Here is a 17,499-nt window from a genome sequence, read left to right on the forward strand (position 1 = left end):
AGGAAAGTTAAAGAACAATGTGATAGGGAGGTGTTGAAAGATCAATTAGAGACTTCCCGAAAGCAACTGTCAGAAATCCAATACTAGAACAAGCGAGTACAGTCCAAGATATCTAATTTAGATAAGTCTCTTCGAAAGCATCAAGAACAATAAAGTGTTAAAAGTGAAGCCTTGAAAAGAACATATTTAAGTTAGAGAGCATCATGGAAGGATACAAGATAAAGGCAAGCGAGCTCCAAATAGTCTTCTAAATTAGAGGTCTATAGTGGTAGTTTTGTTGGGAAGAGGCCCAACATAAATTGAAAGCAAGAGATGCAATTATCCGAGACCACCTAGAGCAAGCACACAAGATGGCTCATCACTTATATGTGTTAGAAAGAGAAGTTGGAGTTATGATCTAGGGTATTCAACTAGTGACCAATGAAGAAAAAACACTTGTCAACCTATTAAAAGATGTCAAAGGTTTAGAAGACATAGCTAAATTTTACCTTTGAAATATTTTGTCTCTTTGTAATAAAACTTTTGTTTCATTTCAAAGTTATTATATGATAGTCATTTATGGGATCAATGCCTTGGAATTTTCATAAATTTTTCATACATTTCACATTTCATATTTTTAATTTTGCACAAATCTTTTAATATTCATACATTATTAAAATATAATTGACTAATAAAGAATATTTTGTTAAAAGAAATAACACTAGAAACATCAAATCCTCATAGAACTTTATTCAAGATAAGATAAACTGAATCAAGACTCGCTCAAATAGAAGAGAATATGTTGAAGTTGCAAAAGGAGTTAGAAGTTACACTAAAGTAAGATCACCAAACCATTATAGATTATCATGAAGAGACAAAGTACATTGGTCGACCAAATAGTGATTAGACTTGCAAAGATGAATTTTGTGAACATCATAGGGGTGGGAATGTCTGAACGAGTAGTGGTGCAACCTGCTCCAAAGCTGGTGATCATACCTTGAAATTTATAAGGATACCCAGGGGATTTTTCTACCATAAAAGCAAAGACTTTAATAACAAACACTGAGAACTATCCTGAAGATTATTATATCTTAGACTTCGATGAGGAATACAAGGCAAAGAAAATGAAAGATAAGATAAAACATTTGGAAGACCATATGAGAAATATGAAAGGATAAGACAGTCCTTACGGGGTTGATGCCTAATAACTAAGTTTGGTTACATACTTAATTCTACCCCCTAAATTAAAGTCCTAGACTTTGAGAAGTTTGATGGAAATAACTTCCCTTCTACTCATATCACCATGTTCTATCATAAAATGACAGGGTATATAGGAATGATTAACTCTTGATTCACTATTTCTAGAAGAGTCTGACAGGTTTGGCTATTCATTAGTAAAATCAACTTAACAGAAATCACATCAGGTATCGGAAAGATCTTGCTAAATCTTTTTTAGAGAGGTATAAGCATATAAATGATATGAGGCCTAACAGGGTGATGTTGCAAAGTATGAAAAAGAAATCGAACGAGAGCTTTAGGCAATATGTGCAATGATGGAAGAATATATCCGTCCAAGTTCATCTTTTCTTGGATAAAAAGGAAAAAAAGAAGTTTTTCATGCAAACTCTGAAAGCTCTTTTATTTAGGCACCTTATTACGATCACTTCGGAAAGCTTCATTAACATTGTTGTGGAAAAATGATAGAGATGTCCATCAAACAAGGGAAAATCAAAGGGAGTGAATCCAATAAAATGACCACCATTAAGAAAAATCCATAAGGAGGTCAATAATGTAAACACTTACAATTCATGTATCTCCAAACTAAAATGAACTATAGTTTCGTCATTGAATCTCTCGAGAAAAGAGGCAAGGGAGCCAATGAAAGAATATATAGATAAAAATTTGATCCCATCCCTATGACGTACCAAGAGTTATTTTAACAACTCTATAATACACATGTGGTATCAAAGTACCATGTGGAACATTTAAAATCATCATACCCTAAATAGTACGACTAAAGCATCGATGTGAATATCATTGTAACACCCCAATCTCCAGGCTAGTAGTTTTGGGTTTACCAGAGAGGTATATGGACCTCGTAAAGTTCATAATTGAATTCGTTGGACTGCGTTGGGCTTAATTGGATTGGATTTGCGGCCCAATTAGCCATAAAAGAGGGATTTTTAAATATGAGACAAAATACGAGGGACCAAAAGAGCAATTAGATTATTGCTAAATTTCAAAGTTTATTTTAGGGTTTTATATCTAGTTTAGGCATGAGTTTTGTCCCATTTCCTCTCTATCTTATTCTTTTCTCTTCTTCTTCCATTCTCTAAGTCTTCATAGCTCTAAGTGTTGGTAAGAACATATTTCCCTACTCCTTTAGTCTTTTAATCTGTTTCAAACTCATCCTACAACCCTTGGTATACTAAGAAATCCTTACACTTTTATTGGCTATATAAAAATGTGGGAAATCAACTAAATCTTAAAGGAAGTGAGTACGGTCAATCATGGAGATTCATTTTGGGTTTCCAACAACAAGGTAATGTATTTCTTATTCTTTGGAGTGTTAAGACTTTCATAAATATAAAGATTTGTTAAGATTTGAGTATTTAAGCAAAAAGGGGTTACAAAAGAGACCAAAATGATACTTGAATAAGTGCATAATAGAGTATGTGGCACTCATGCCAATGGAAACACAATTGCAAGAAAAATTATGAGACTCAGGTACTATTGGTCTACAATGGAGGAAGATTGTATTAATTACACTTGTAAATTTCATAAATTCATATTTATGGGGACAATATAGACAATATACATGTTCCTATGCTCCTTCTTCATGTAATGACATTCCCAAGGTCCTTTTTTTATCAGGGGCATATATGTCATCCGTCAGATTCACTCAAAAACTTCCAATGGCTATCGATTCATACTTGTGGCAATTGGCTACTTCACTAAATGGGTAGAAGATGCATCTTATGCCAACATCACGTAATCAACTATATGCAAGTTCTTCAAAAAAGAAATCATTTGTTGATATGGTTTGCTAGAAATGATCATTACTGATAATGCATCCAGCTTGAATAACAAAATGATGAAGGTTGTATGAGAACAATTCAATATAAAGAACCATAATTCCACTACATATCGACCAAATATGAATAGAGTGGTAGAAGCAACAAACAAAAAATCAAGATAATAGAAAATATGGATGAGACATATAAAGACTGACATGAGAAGCTACCTTTTACTTTGTTCATCTATTGAACCTTTGAACTTCAACCGAGGTAACATCATTTTCTCTAGTACATGGGATGGAAGTTGAGCTACCTATTGAAGTGGAGATCCTATCACTATGAGTATTTTCAAAAGTAAAATTGGATGAGGATATTGGGTATAAGCTCAATATGATCATCTAAACTTAATTGAGAAGAAGTGCTTGAAGGCCATTCACCATTATCAGATGTACCAAAAATGATTCGAACACACAATAAGAATGTCCTCCCGAGAGAGTTTCATGAGGTAGATCATGTGATGAAAAAGATCTTACTTATTTACAAAGATTTCCAAGGGAAATGATTATCGAATTGGAAGATCCCAATGTCATAAAGAAAGCTTTTTTTGGAGCATTAATATTGACTAAGATGAATTGACATGAGCTACCTAATCCAATAAACTTAGATGCTATTAAGAGAAATTTTGTTTGAAGATGTCAAAAACAAAAGAAACTGGGGTAAAAACATAAAAGGGAACTATAAGGAAAAACATTTGAAACTATCGGGAAAAAAACTCAAAAAGACATTTTAAATACAAAAGAATAGATAAATAAAAAGGTGAGTAAAAAATAAAAATAATAATAAAATGGGGGTTCAAGACGAAAACTCGCAAACGACATCTGGAAACCAAAAGAGGTCTCAAGATGAAAACTCAAGAGGGACACTTAAGTAACGATTCAAGAATGGCTCATATACCAATTCAATAGTATTATTTATTCGACTTTCAAGTGAGAATGAGTATTGCAAAAACAAACTAATATTAGTTGTTTATGATACCTGAAGATGTTATTTGTTTAATATCGGGGATCACAAAAAAAAATTATGACTTCACAGAATGCAAAGATTGAAGTCTGTCACAAGACATCAAAAAATCTAAAAATTAGAGAAGATCAAGGTTGGCAGAAGAAGATCGAGACTTCTCTCTGAAGCGGAGATCCGAAAATAACACATTAAACTTAGTTTTTAGGCATACTTAAGAACATTTCATTCATAGCATTACACATATGTATATAATTTTATAGATTTTTTAGTCAAATTTCAACTTCACATGGAAGGATATTAGATTCAAAAAACGATCGGATTCGACTAAACTTGTGATGGAGGAGTCATTTGTATTATCTTAACTTAACAAAGAGGAGCTAATTCTCATTTTACTTAACCCACAGAGGGAATTCATTCAAGATCGACTTAACTCACAATGGAGGAGTCATCGACAACATAGCTTAACTCAACAATGAGTAGCTATATTCAAGCCAACTTGACCCATAGAGGGTCGATAGATTTTAAGTAGAATTTCCACTTCACGAAAAATGATATTGGACTCAAAAAATTTCAAATATGAATTAACTCACAATGGATGAGTCATATACAACTCAACTCGACTAAAAAAAGGAGCTATTTTTCAATCGATTTAACCAGCATAGGGTTAACAGATTCTGATTCATATTTCAACTTCATGACAAATGATATCAGATTCAAAGAACATCTAACCTTAACTCATCTTGCCACAATGAACAAGTATTCACTTGATCTAACATACGGATGGGAGTCATCTGAAGTTTGATCTAATTCTTGAAAAGAGCTAACGACTTGATATTACAAGAGCAAGCTTGCTTTTAGAACCCACTTATTTTATATAACAAACGAAAATTTGTGTCTTTATATCTTTATCCTATTTTCATTACACGAAAATAGGTAAAGATGGGCAGTTGAAACCTATTTCCGTCTGGGATCATTTTGAATTTCCTTTAGCACTAACATTAGTATATAGCACTATTATTATGTATTTATATAATTTATATATAGTAGTATCTATAGTGTTTATATTATATATATATATAGTAGTATAGTATGTATATGTTATTATATAATATATGTGATTATATATAGTATTATATATATATATATATATATATATATATATTAATATATAAATATAGTGTTTATATATTATGTAGTATTATATCACTACGAGAATTGACACTTTTAGTGACCATTAGATTATGACACTAAAGAATTTCTTCACAAAAAGTATGTTATTTAGGAAGAAAATTATTTTTTTCACTTTTGAAATGAGTAATTGTGACTTATTTTTATTTGGCCACTCTTTAGATAAGAATTGTGACAACTTTGAAGTTCATCACAAGTAATTCGTCAGTAATAGTGTTTTATTATGAACAAAACAAGTTGTCATTATCAATTAGTCACTAATAGAATAGTCAAATTGGCGCCAACTTATTTTTCGTTGGAAAAATTGTAATAATGACAATATATTAAGTAGTCGCTATTATTAATCATAATTATGACGAAAATATTGTCACTAGGCTTAGTAGGTGATTTGTAACGAAAATAATTTGTCACTAGTCTTAGTTGGTGATTTGTGACGATAATTATTTATGTCAGTTGTATTTGTTAATGATTTGTGACGACAATTATTTTTGTCACTATTGAAGTGAATAATTGTATCCTACTTCTATGTGGGCACTAATAAAATTCTTGAATTGGCATCAAATTTTTTAATATGAAACTATGTAATAGTTATAACATATCAAGTGGTCAATATTATTATTCATAATTGTGACAATAATATTTTTCCACTAGTAACTTTACCATTCTATAATGGTATACTTGTGATAGTCTTAAATTACATCACAAGTATCACTGCAAGAGTAAATGTTTTTACAGGCAAATTGATAGTGACTATTAGTAATTTTGTCACAAATATTAAATTTTTGGTGACAAAAATTTTGAACGACACTATTAATAAAAATAATTTTAATGTATTTTTTATTTTGTCTCTGTTATAATAATAATTATGATGAATATATTTTTCTCAGAGTTAAATTTTCACTATAAGTATATAATTGTGACATAAATTTTACCGTCACAAAAATTTTGACACTATTAAAATATACAAATTGGCACCAATTATTTTCTTGGTGAGAAATGATATGAAAATGATGATATATAAAGTGATCACTATTATTTCATATTTGTTGTGCCAATAAAGTTGTTTGTCACATAAAATTTTACTTTTCGTTGTGATAAATATTGAGATCAATAATAATTAAAATTGTTGTTAAGATAAAGTAGTTTGTCAAAAGGTAAAATTTTGTTATTAGTCTCTATAATATGTGCAAAATGTGGTTTTAGTTATTATGCTCTAATTGGATCAATTTTAGTCTTTATAAATTTTAAAATTTTAAACTTCAATAACAATCTAAATTTTACAACAACTATATGACTAATATTACTTTAACATTTTAAATATATTGTTTTATATTATTATGAATTTTATTTTTATAAACTAAAAAACTGACCGACGATACTATAAGCTCTAACATTGTCATTTAATCTTCAATTATAATAGTTTTTTCCTTCAGAAAATTGATTAGTTTTGATATATAATTTATGATCTTTATTGAGATATAGGTGAATTTTGCAAATACCAATTAATTATTAGTTCTTTATCTTTTTAATTTAGGACTTTCATCACAAGGGGACATACATAATCAAATATTTTTATTTTATTTTATTTTTAAAATATAATTTAAGAACATTTGGTATTATTTTATATTTAATTATTAATATGTATATGATTATAGTTTAAAATCAACATAACTATTTTTATATTTATCTACCACGAATGTATTTCCTAAGAGAAATCATATAAAATTTAATTTAATTATAATAATAATAATTAATATTATATATATCAAAATAAATAAAATTAATTCCAATGATAGTTTAACATAAAAAATTTCTATCAACGACAAATATTTCTTTCTTAGCATAGTGGTTAGGCCTTTCACTCTTTCCTGAAGGTTCAGGTTCGATATCGTAAAAGCTATGTGTTGTATTAATTTATCAAAAATAACATATGACACCAACAACCAGTTGGTCTAGCGAGATGAGGCAAATATCCCTTAAGAAATTTGGTTGGGAGGGTCGACCTTGCCTAGGTAGTACTTGATCTAAACTAGCCGATTAATAAATTAGATATTAGTGGTTTTGCAATAAATAAACATGTGGAGATGTCGTATCATGTCGTATCATCTATCGTTAACGAAGTTATGTTAACTGAAAATGTATTGTTTAATTGCCAAATTAAATATGTCTTAGTCTCAATAGAAATAAATAGTATAGAGAGAGTAAGGGTCTATCAGTAGGGAATATCGTAATTGTGAATGAACTACTTTTTGCTTCTATGCTAGGCGTGAATTGCAAGTGAATAAAAACGGGGGGTTTTGATTGATTGAAAATAAATAAAATAAAAATAAAAGTAAGTAAATTAAAATTCTAATTGTAAAAATATGCCTCCAACTTTCACTTCTCAAATTCCATCGATCATCGAAATAGATCTTAGCTTCGGATTCATGTCGGTTACAGTCTATAGGACCCAATCCCTATAACTTGTTTTTCTCTCAATTGAACTGACAATCCAAAACAATCTTTGATTGCAAGTCCTTATGTGGACTAATCGCGATAATTGTTACTAGCGCCACTCGATTTAAAAGCTTTGAAAAAACCTGACTCTGATAGTGTCTCGTTGAGAATCGATTTCGATCTTAATTCCCAATAGCAAACTGCGTCAAGTGTGTTCACAGGAAGTCAAATATGCTACAAGTCGATCATTCCTCACAAGCGTCAATCGAAAACATTATCAATCCAACGTGCACTTTTTCAAAAGAAAATGTTTTTTATTTTAAAAGGATGATCGATTACCAAACCTTGATTCCAAAAAACTGAGAATGTAACCCGAAGGGTATGTAGTACTTTTGAATTCTCTTGATCAGAATTGACTCATCGCTTCAGCATTTGGCTATGAAAAACTTAGCTAAGTATGATAAAAATCATACTTAGCATTTTAAAAGAAAATAAATAAAAACTTGAAAAAGTAAAAAAAACCTTGAAAAGAAAAGTAAAATCTTTATGATAGATAGAAAACAATAACAAAGAAAAACTCAGGCAATCTGAGATGTGTTTTAGGCTTTACCCAATGTGGGTATTTATAGCCTCTTAAAACCCTAAAAATGCCCAAGATAATTCCTAATAAATACAAAAGATAATCCCCTAAAATTGCAAAATATAATTCCTTTAATTATTTGAATAAATCACAAAAATAAAGATAATTCCTAAATTCAAGTATGAAATTGCGGCTGAGTCATTTGCTTCAGTGAAAATACTGACTATACCTTCTAGAAAATGTTGTCTAGTCGCTACATTAGCGGAGTCATGCCCACTGGTCCATCCTTAACTCTATAAAAATAAAAAATTCATAAATTCATCCTTTTTAGCATAGTTTCTGGAATCCAATGTCCTACATAGAAAATAATAGAGAAAGCCCAAGTTAACAACCTAAACCGACGAACAAGGAGTAATTAACAATAAAATAGTGACAAAATTAAAAACTCGTCAAATTACCCCTCACTTATTCAATACTTGTCCTCAATAATTTCTCAATCAATGCATTAAAAATATCAAGTCGCTATCTCAATTTCACAAAATTCCCAAGATTTCCCAAGTAAATCTAAATCATAGCAAATGATGAAATCCAAGAGCAATCAAGCAAAGGCATAATTAAAAGAAAATTATAACAAATCATGGCATTCTAATTATTCATCAATCTTAAAGAAACAATACCTAGTACCTCATCGTGGTTCGCTCAATCCGCTTAAGTGTTTCGGGTAAAAGAATTGCTCAAGCCTAACTAATTAAAGCATTACCATATGCCTGTAACTAAATCAAATTTCCACTAAAAAGTATGAACATAATGCAATATTCAAGAGGTATTTAAAAAGGTTTGTAATGGGGCTAAGGTTCGGGTAGCATAAAGACAAAAATCGAGTTAAAAATTCAAGACAAAGAGATGATCATTCCAAAAATTTATTCAAATAAAGTAAAAATAGAAGAGGAAAACAAGAAATCAAATGATGAAGGCTTGTGTTTTTTCTCTTTTCTCATTTTCCTTTCTTCTCTTATTCGAATATTTTAATACCCCAAATTTTGGTTATTGACCAAAACATAAATTTTGAAAGTTTGGTAACCAAAATATAAAATTACGAAAAGTTTAGGAACAAGTTGTAATTTTCCCAAAAAGAATTTTTATACCATAAACGAATAGTTCACACCCCAAGAGTGACATTTTTGTGGTAATCATATTCTTTATCCAGAATTTTTGTTAAAAGCTAGAAAGTGTTAAAGTCCAGTAAAAATTCAGTAAATCAGATCGAATAGAAATTTTGAGAAATTTGAAGGATATTAAATTAAGATTAGAAATATTATTTCCAAATTTAAAATGATGGAAAATAATATGAATCATTAGATTTGAGAATTGATTTCCATGTTCAATTTGGATCGTTGGATGAAAATGACAAGATTGAAGTTTTTTAAAAAGAGCATGGGTAAAGTTGTTAAGGGTAAATTATTTTGTTCATCATTGAGTTTGGTAAGATGATAAGTAACATGTATCTTGGTATGGATGTAATTATCAAGATTCATTAATGGTAAAATTGTCATTTCTCGATTAAATGAATTTTAAATTCATTTAAACCTAATAAATGGAAAATTAACATGAAATTACTTAGAAATTTCATGAGAGCATGATTATTTTCCTCCTTGTGGTTTTGGAACATAAACCCTAGGTAAGATAATTTTTTCTTCAATTTCAAGCAATTTCCTTTGGTTTTTGGATTAAGATAGAAAATTGTTCTATTCAATGAGCTCTATCATTTTGTGGCAATATTGCAAGCTAATAAAGCTTGAGTACAAAGATTCCAAATTTTAGTGTTTATGTTCATATTAGTGTTTAAGGAGATAATGTTGGATTTTGAGGTTTCTAATATTGTAGAATCATTTTCAAACTTGATTGATGATTAAAACCACCTATACATACTTATAGTAGGTTCAACCTAAACCCTAGTTTGGGGAACATTTGTGATTTTATGAAATTAAGTTAGGGGTTTAATTGTAGAGGTTTTGATATGATGAATAGAGGTTGATTTCATGCTTGAATCAATTGAAAATCAAGGTAATTTAACCCCTATATGTCGGCCTTAAGGTTTTAATGGGGGAATTTTGAAAAATTTCCCATGGCTTAGAAATGATATTTGGAAGGTTCTACAAGACTTAGAAAATTTTGGGACCATTTTAAAATTTTTCAAAAGTTGGGGGACCTCTTTGGTAATTTTGAAAAGTTATGGGAAAATGTGTAATTACCCAATATTTGATGTAAATTGCTGGAATTTTATTTTAAAGTGCTGAAATTGATGTTAGAATGTGAAATTGGGCTATTTTGGGATGTTGGCAAAGTTTGAGACTTAAGTGGTAATAATGGCATTGTTGAGGTATTGGGATGGAAATTAGATGCTAGAAATTTATTTAGTTGTTTGAGACTTGAATTAAAGAAATAATGGCAATGGACTATTATGAGTAAAAAGGAAAAGTTAAGATGAATCCTAGAAGAATTCGAAAATAGTACTTTTGAGTATTATTATTCTGCTTAAAATGTTAGTAAGAATACAAACATATATTTTATATTTGTATATGCTATGCTTTGATGCTTATGTAGATCATGATCAAACTCGTGATACAAGCAAATCGAAAGGCAAGGAAAAAGTCCAAGAATAATCAAATATCGATAGTAAGGCATAATAGTGAGACATACAAGATGAGTGCATTTTATTATGTACTTATATGATATAAGGAAGACTTGCGATGAGTCAACCTCGAGTTTTTTACTAAGCATGTTTTTAACGCATTTTGAAATATTTTCATAAAGTTTTATGAAAATGACTTTTATTGAATGATTTTAGGGTATGAACTGCCTTGAAACAATCGATGTGTTTCACACTATTTAACATCTATTGATGTTTTGGAATAAATATTTAATATGCAATTTGGATATAATAGCATATTTTATGTACATTGATAGTCATAGGTGAAATTGTAATACTTTGAATAAGGTGGTTATTTATCGATTTTGTTTAATGCATTATTGCGTTATTGCAGTAGTACGTTTGTTGCACTATGACACTATGTGTGCAAGGATGGTGTTCATAATGAATTACCACTCCGAAATTGTTAGTATAGTTTCGTTTTACATTACAATACATATACGTTATTGTAGCACTTAGGTGCTAATTGTGTACCTGGCATTCTCATATGTCATACATTGGGTTGTGATTGGATTCTTGAATACACCGATTGATAAGTATGCTACGCATATGAAAATAATATTTCGTAGGTTATGTGATGAAAACTTGTCTTATCAAGTCAGTTTTATGCGTTTAAGTATTTTATATGAATTAAATCGTATTTTGAACTCTTATGATTACATATGTTTTTAAAATGCCTTATTTTATTATGTCTCACTAAGTGAATATCTAGTGTGTGATTTTTCCATGCGTAGGTTATAGCATACTATCGGAGTGAGGAGTGTAGTTGATATCATCTGTCAAGGGTTGCCTCATTTGTAATAGTACGAAATCTTTTGATATTACTAGTTGGCATGATTGTTGTTATGCTATAATGCTCTGGTGGGAATGGTCGAAAAATATTTTGTGGTATTATATTTATAAGCAAACTTAAACTATTATATGATGCATAAAAACCTATATTAGATATTAGTAGTAAATGATGTTTTAAATGTTTTATTATTAGATCGTATTATTTAAAGAAACAAAATTTTATTGTTTTCTAATACGGAAACTATTTTAAAAGCATGTGACATCTCTGACTAGTGTTCGGTAACGTATACGGAAAAGAGGTGTTACAAATGTGTTTTTTTTTTTTTGCACTGTTTTTCTGCTCATTCGAATTTTTCTGCATTGCATTGTTCAAATTTTTTTGTACTTATTTTGAGCTCTAATTTTCTGTATTGTTAGAATCAAAGCTACACTATTTTTTGTTATTCGAACAATATGAAATTTATGGACTGTTTTGTTTGATTATGTACTGTTTTGAACATTTTTTTCTGGGGGTTTTCCCCCGAAACAATCTTAACTTTGTCCCAAAAAGAGGGAAACAAAATGAAATAGGCTTGGGTTTAAAAATGTAGTGAACAAAGGAAATGATAAAACTCAAAATTAGCTAACTAAGGGGTAAAATAAACAAAAGGGTAGGCTATTTTTTGGGAAGAGAAAGGGGTTAAATCCTAATGGCTCTATCACACTAAAGCATCACATTCAATCATGTAGTCTTAACAAGCATTACGCTACAAGTTCTAGAATGCAAAGAATTAGTCGGCACTCTCAAATTAAACAAAGAGCAAGAAAGTAAATGTATGCTCATTAGGCTCAAAACTCACATGAAAGGTTAATTACACTAAGCCATGCTATCAATTCAACCACAAATGCATGGAATGTCAAAAATTTTAAAGAAAAACCAATTAATCATTCCAATTGTTATCATGCTTCCTAAATTCCAACAAAAGAGAGATCAAAATTCACAAGAAAATCAAAGAAACAAAGTGAAAAATTAGATAGGCAATGAGAAAATTCCAACACATCAACTCAAGAAAAATTTAAGTCCAACCAATCAAAGTAGAAAAACGAAATTTGATGCAATTTCCACCCCTCACTTAAATCATGTTATCCCTATATGAAAATTAAATGCACAAAGAGGGAACGGAAATACTCCTCTATTTAACATCGGTCACGGCCACGGTTGCGTCGAGATGGGTTGTTACTTTGATTTCTTGTGCGCACCATTCTGGCGTGAAGAGAAAGATGAAAGAAAAATGGAGTGGGGCAGTGAAGCGTTTGGTGATAGGGAGACGATCAGAGTAGGGGCAGTGGTGAAAGAAAATCGGCAAGGTGATGGACGGTTTGGCGACTTGGTCTGTTGCTTTGAGGAGTATCGTACGACTAGGGTAAAAACAAAGAAGATGAATATTTGTATTTCTTTGGGGTAAGGCCAAGTCACATGTAAAAACAAGGAAGAAGTTTCTTACAAACAACAGTCTTGGTCGATTGGGGTGTTTTAGATGTTTTAAAAATTGGGTATTTCCCCAGCTGTTGCGCGATTTACTGGTCCAAATCGGTAAATTTCATGCTTTGTTTCGAATAATTTGCTCGCTTGGCTTTCATCCAAACTTAATTAGGAACAACGGGATACCTTCAAAAATAGAAATTAAAAATTAAAATAGAAAAACATGAAATAAAAAGAAATAAAAATCAAAACAAACGAAGAAAAATTAAAAATGGGTTGCTTCCTATTAAGCGCCATTTTTAACGTCGTTAGCTCGATGGCCTTTTTCTTTAAATCACAGGTTTCGCGAGAGACATTTCCACTTCATTCTCTTCTTCCAACTAAGAAAATCCTTATGACAAATTTGAAAATTCTCATAATTAAAGATTTCTTCGGATCTTTCTCAGTTTTAAAATCTTGTTAAAAATAATTGTCGTCAATAAATCCTCTTTACCAAGAATTGAATTATTCAAACGTTCCCACGATGATTTCGAATTTATTTTTGGTGTATACAAAATGGAAAGTAAAAAACTTAGTTTTTAAAGGAGTTAAAGAGAATTTGAATCAACAAATGAAATATTTTTTAACTCCTTGGATTCATCGTTTTTATCCTTCAATTCCCTATACAAATCATCAAAAAATTTAGTTTCCTTATATTAATCATGGCAAGTTCAATAATATTGACAAAATTTAAACTGTCGACATTATCAGGATGTTGCATCACTTTGTATACTTCGAATTTCACGACCTTACTGTCAAATTCCATCGTAAGAATTCCGTTTCTTGCATCTATCTTCGTATGTGCCGTACTAAGAAATGGACGTCCAAGGAGAATTTCAAAAGCAATATTTTTCCTATCATTTTTCATGTCAATGACAGAAATCCGCTGAAAAAAAATAAAACAAGAACGAAAAAATTAAACAATAACAAAAAAAACTCAAGCAATCTGAGATGTGTTTAAAGCATTACCTAAGGTGGGTATTTATCTCTTCCTAAAACCCTAAAAATTCTCAAGATAATTCCTAATAAATACAAAAGATAATTCCCTAAAATTGCAAAAATAATTCCCTAATTGTTTGAATAAAATCCCAAAAATAAAGATAATTCCTAAATCTAAGTCTGAAATTGTGGCTGAGTCTTCTACTTCCATGAAAATGCTAAATGGATCTTCTAGAAGAAGCTGACTAGTCTCCACATAAGCGGAGTCATACCCCAAGTCATGCCCACTAGACTAGCCTTGACTCCAGAAAATTAAAAACTTCAGAAATTCGCCCTTTTTAGCATAGTTTATGGAATCTAATATCTTACATAGAAAATAATAAAGATTTCCCAACTTGGCAACCTAAAACGATGAACAAGGATTAATTAACAATAAAATAGCGACGAAATTAAACACTAATCATTAACCAACCAAATCAGAAAGCTGTGAGAGGAACGGAGACCCATAGACTGGATAAATTACCGTTCGCGTGTAAAACCATCTCGATTCGATTGTTTCGCAGCAACATACATCATGTTTTATTACGTGTCACATTGATTTGATTAAGTGTAGGATCGATCCCAGATTCGGTTCACTGACGGTGTTAATCTACGATATTCCAATGATTTCTCCCTTGTAGGGGAACGGATAACGAATGTAGTGCGAGATGTCTGAAAGAGTCTCGACTGAAAGGAGAGTAGAACAAGAAATAGAGTAAGAAAATATTTATGCTACTCCTAACTACACCAACCAATGATAACGATTGCAATGCAAATTCCTAAAGAAGATGAATTCAATCAAAAATGTAAAATATCTAGTATAATTGATTTCATAATGAATTTTTTAAGTAATCAATTTAGTTATGTAGTTGTGATAAAATATTTGTCACTTATAAGGATAATATTAGTATCTAAATTTTCGTCATTGTTATTAATCTTTTTGTCTCAAAAATGTAGTCACAAAAAATACAAATAATTGTGACAAAATTCATTAAATTAGTCACTAATATAATAGTAAAGGAGTTATTGATACTAGTGTTGAAAATTTGGTCACTAAAAATACTTAGTGTGACAAAATTGATGGTCACAAAATATATATTTTTGTGTCAGACAAATTCATCACAATTTATATTGAAGATTGTGTCAAATATATGGTCACAAAAAGGAAACAAACAATTGTAACAATTTTTAGAATAATTGTCACTCATATAATAGTGGAATTAACAGTAACAACTTGAAAATTTTTCACTATACATTTTAAGTCTAAATTTAATGCTTTTAATGACCATTCTAAAGATGCATTTTCTTGTAGTGTGTGCGTGTATTAATATATAATATATAATATATAATATTTATATATTATGTAGTATATTATACAGTGTGATATGTATAGCATTTGTATTATATATATATATATTACATAGTATATAACTATAGTAGTCCATAGTAGGGATGGCAAACGGGTGGAGTAGGTGCAGATACCCCTTCCCCATCCCCATATCCACAACCTACCAACTACCCACAATAGGTAAAATTTTTAAATCCACACCCACCCACTCGAATACATTCTCAAATCCACACACATCCCCACTACCCAACTAGATATCCACCACCTATCTCATATTTGTATGTACCCCCTCATACCAGCCCATACCCGTCAATTTGAGATAGGAAAAATACCAGTCTTCAATTCTAAAAATGTTTATACCCTAATATTAGGCCAAATTACAAGTTATGTCATATAAAATCTTAAAATTTACATAATAGTCTCTAAAATTATATCTAAATTCATAATGATCCAAAATGTATATGATGAGTAGTTAGTGGCCGGAGGATGTGGGGCGAGTGGACGCGGGGCAGGCAGATACTGGACGGATAAAGTCTCAAACTCATCACCTGCCCACTACCCACGGTGGGTATGATTAGGGATGGGTATGAGACCTAACCTAACGGGTTCTAACCTGACCCAACCTGATCGAGTCGACCTTTTTTTTAAAACAAATCGGGTTCGGGTCGGGTCAGTTCAGTTTTTTTAAGGTGATGTTATGGTCGGGTTGGATTCGGTTTTAGAGTGAAAAATACCAGACCCGACCTAGAAAAAAATATAATTTTACCCTATATATTTAGGAATAATTACAATAATACCCCTCTATATATTATTCTTTTAAATTAAATCATTGTTTTATTGAATAAAAATAATATTTTTTTTATTATTTCGGGTTAGATCGGGTTCAAATTTTATTTCAAAAAGGCGGGTCGAGTTCAGGTCGATTGGAGGGTATATACTATACGAGTCGGGTCGGATTTCGAGCGGATGAGTCATTATTCTTGGGTTGGGTCAGGTGGACCAAAAATTCGACCCAACTCGACCCATGCCCATCCCTAAGTATAACTTTTTACATCTATACCCACCCACTAAACTTATACCCATCCCCACCCCAATTAAAACGAGTATGGTGCTAAACCCACGAAACTATATCCATCTATCATCCCTAATCTATAGGTATTATAATATTTTATTTATATTTACTATTAATATAGTTTTATTATGTAGGTTTAAGTCCATGTCCAATTCAAAAGTCTAGTTGAGGTCTAATACAAGGCCAACAAACATATCTGACCCAACAAGTCAATTTTCCAAACACAACAATGATGCTCGTTTATCCAAGGTCCAGTCAAGTTAGGGTTTTAACATTAGCCAACTGGCCGCCCGCTTTTCAACTGTAGACCAAGCAATGATTTAACGGTCCAGATGATTGTAGAATAAGGTTTTGAAACCCTAGATCATATACCATCTCGTAGTCAAAGGAGAGTTGTTGGATATGGCTTTATGATCCAACAGTTGAAAACGCATCAAGATGCATCAAGTCACTCCGAGCGTTCGATCCTCGAGCGTGAGACCACGCGCCGACACCCTTACCTTTCACGTGTGAATACTCGTCGATCAGAGTACCATCGCTATTTTTTCAGTGGCCTTTTTTTTTGCAAGAAAATTCATGAAATTTTTTCAAAACATGCAATGTCAACCCAATCTTTCCAAAACAGCGACTGAATCTCAAAGAAATAGGCAATCACAATCAAACTAGAAAACACAAAGCAAGCATATCTTATTTTTCAGTTTAACATACAAACCAAATTAAGCAAAATAAATAGAATCTTTTATCACTGAAAAATAGGAGATTGAATAAGGGAGAAATCTCCTCCAAGCACTACATAACTCATGCAAAATGAAAAAAAGAAGAAGATAAGTTTTCAAGCTTTTTAAATACCCAGAACAAAACCACTATAAAATCGAAAG

Source organism: Hibiscus syriacus, unplaced genomic scaffold, assembly GCF_006381635.1.
Source record: "Hibiscus syriacus cultivar Baekdansim isolate YM2019G1 unplaced genomic scaffold, ASM638163v2 tig00110733_pilon, whole genome shotgun sequence".
Classification (NCBI taxonomy): domain Eukaryota; kingdom Viridiplantae; phylum Streptophyta; class Magnoliopsida; order Malvales; family Malvaceae; genus Hibiscus; species Hibiscus syriacus.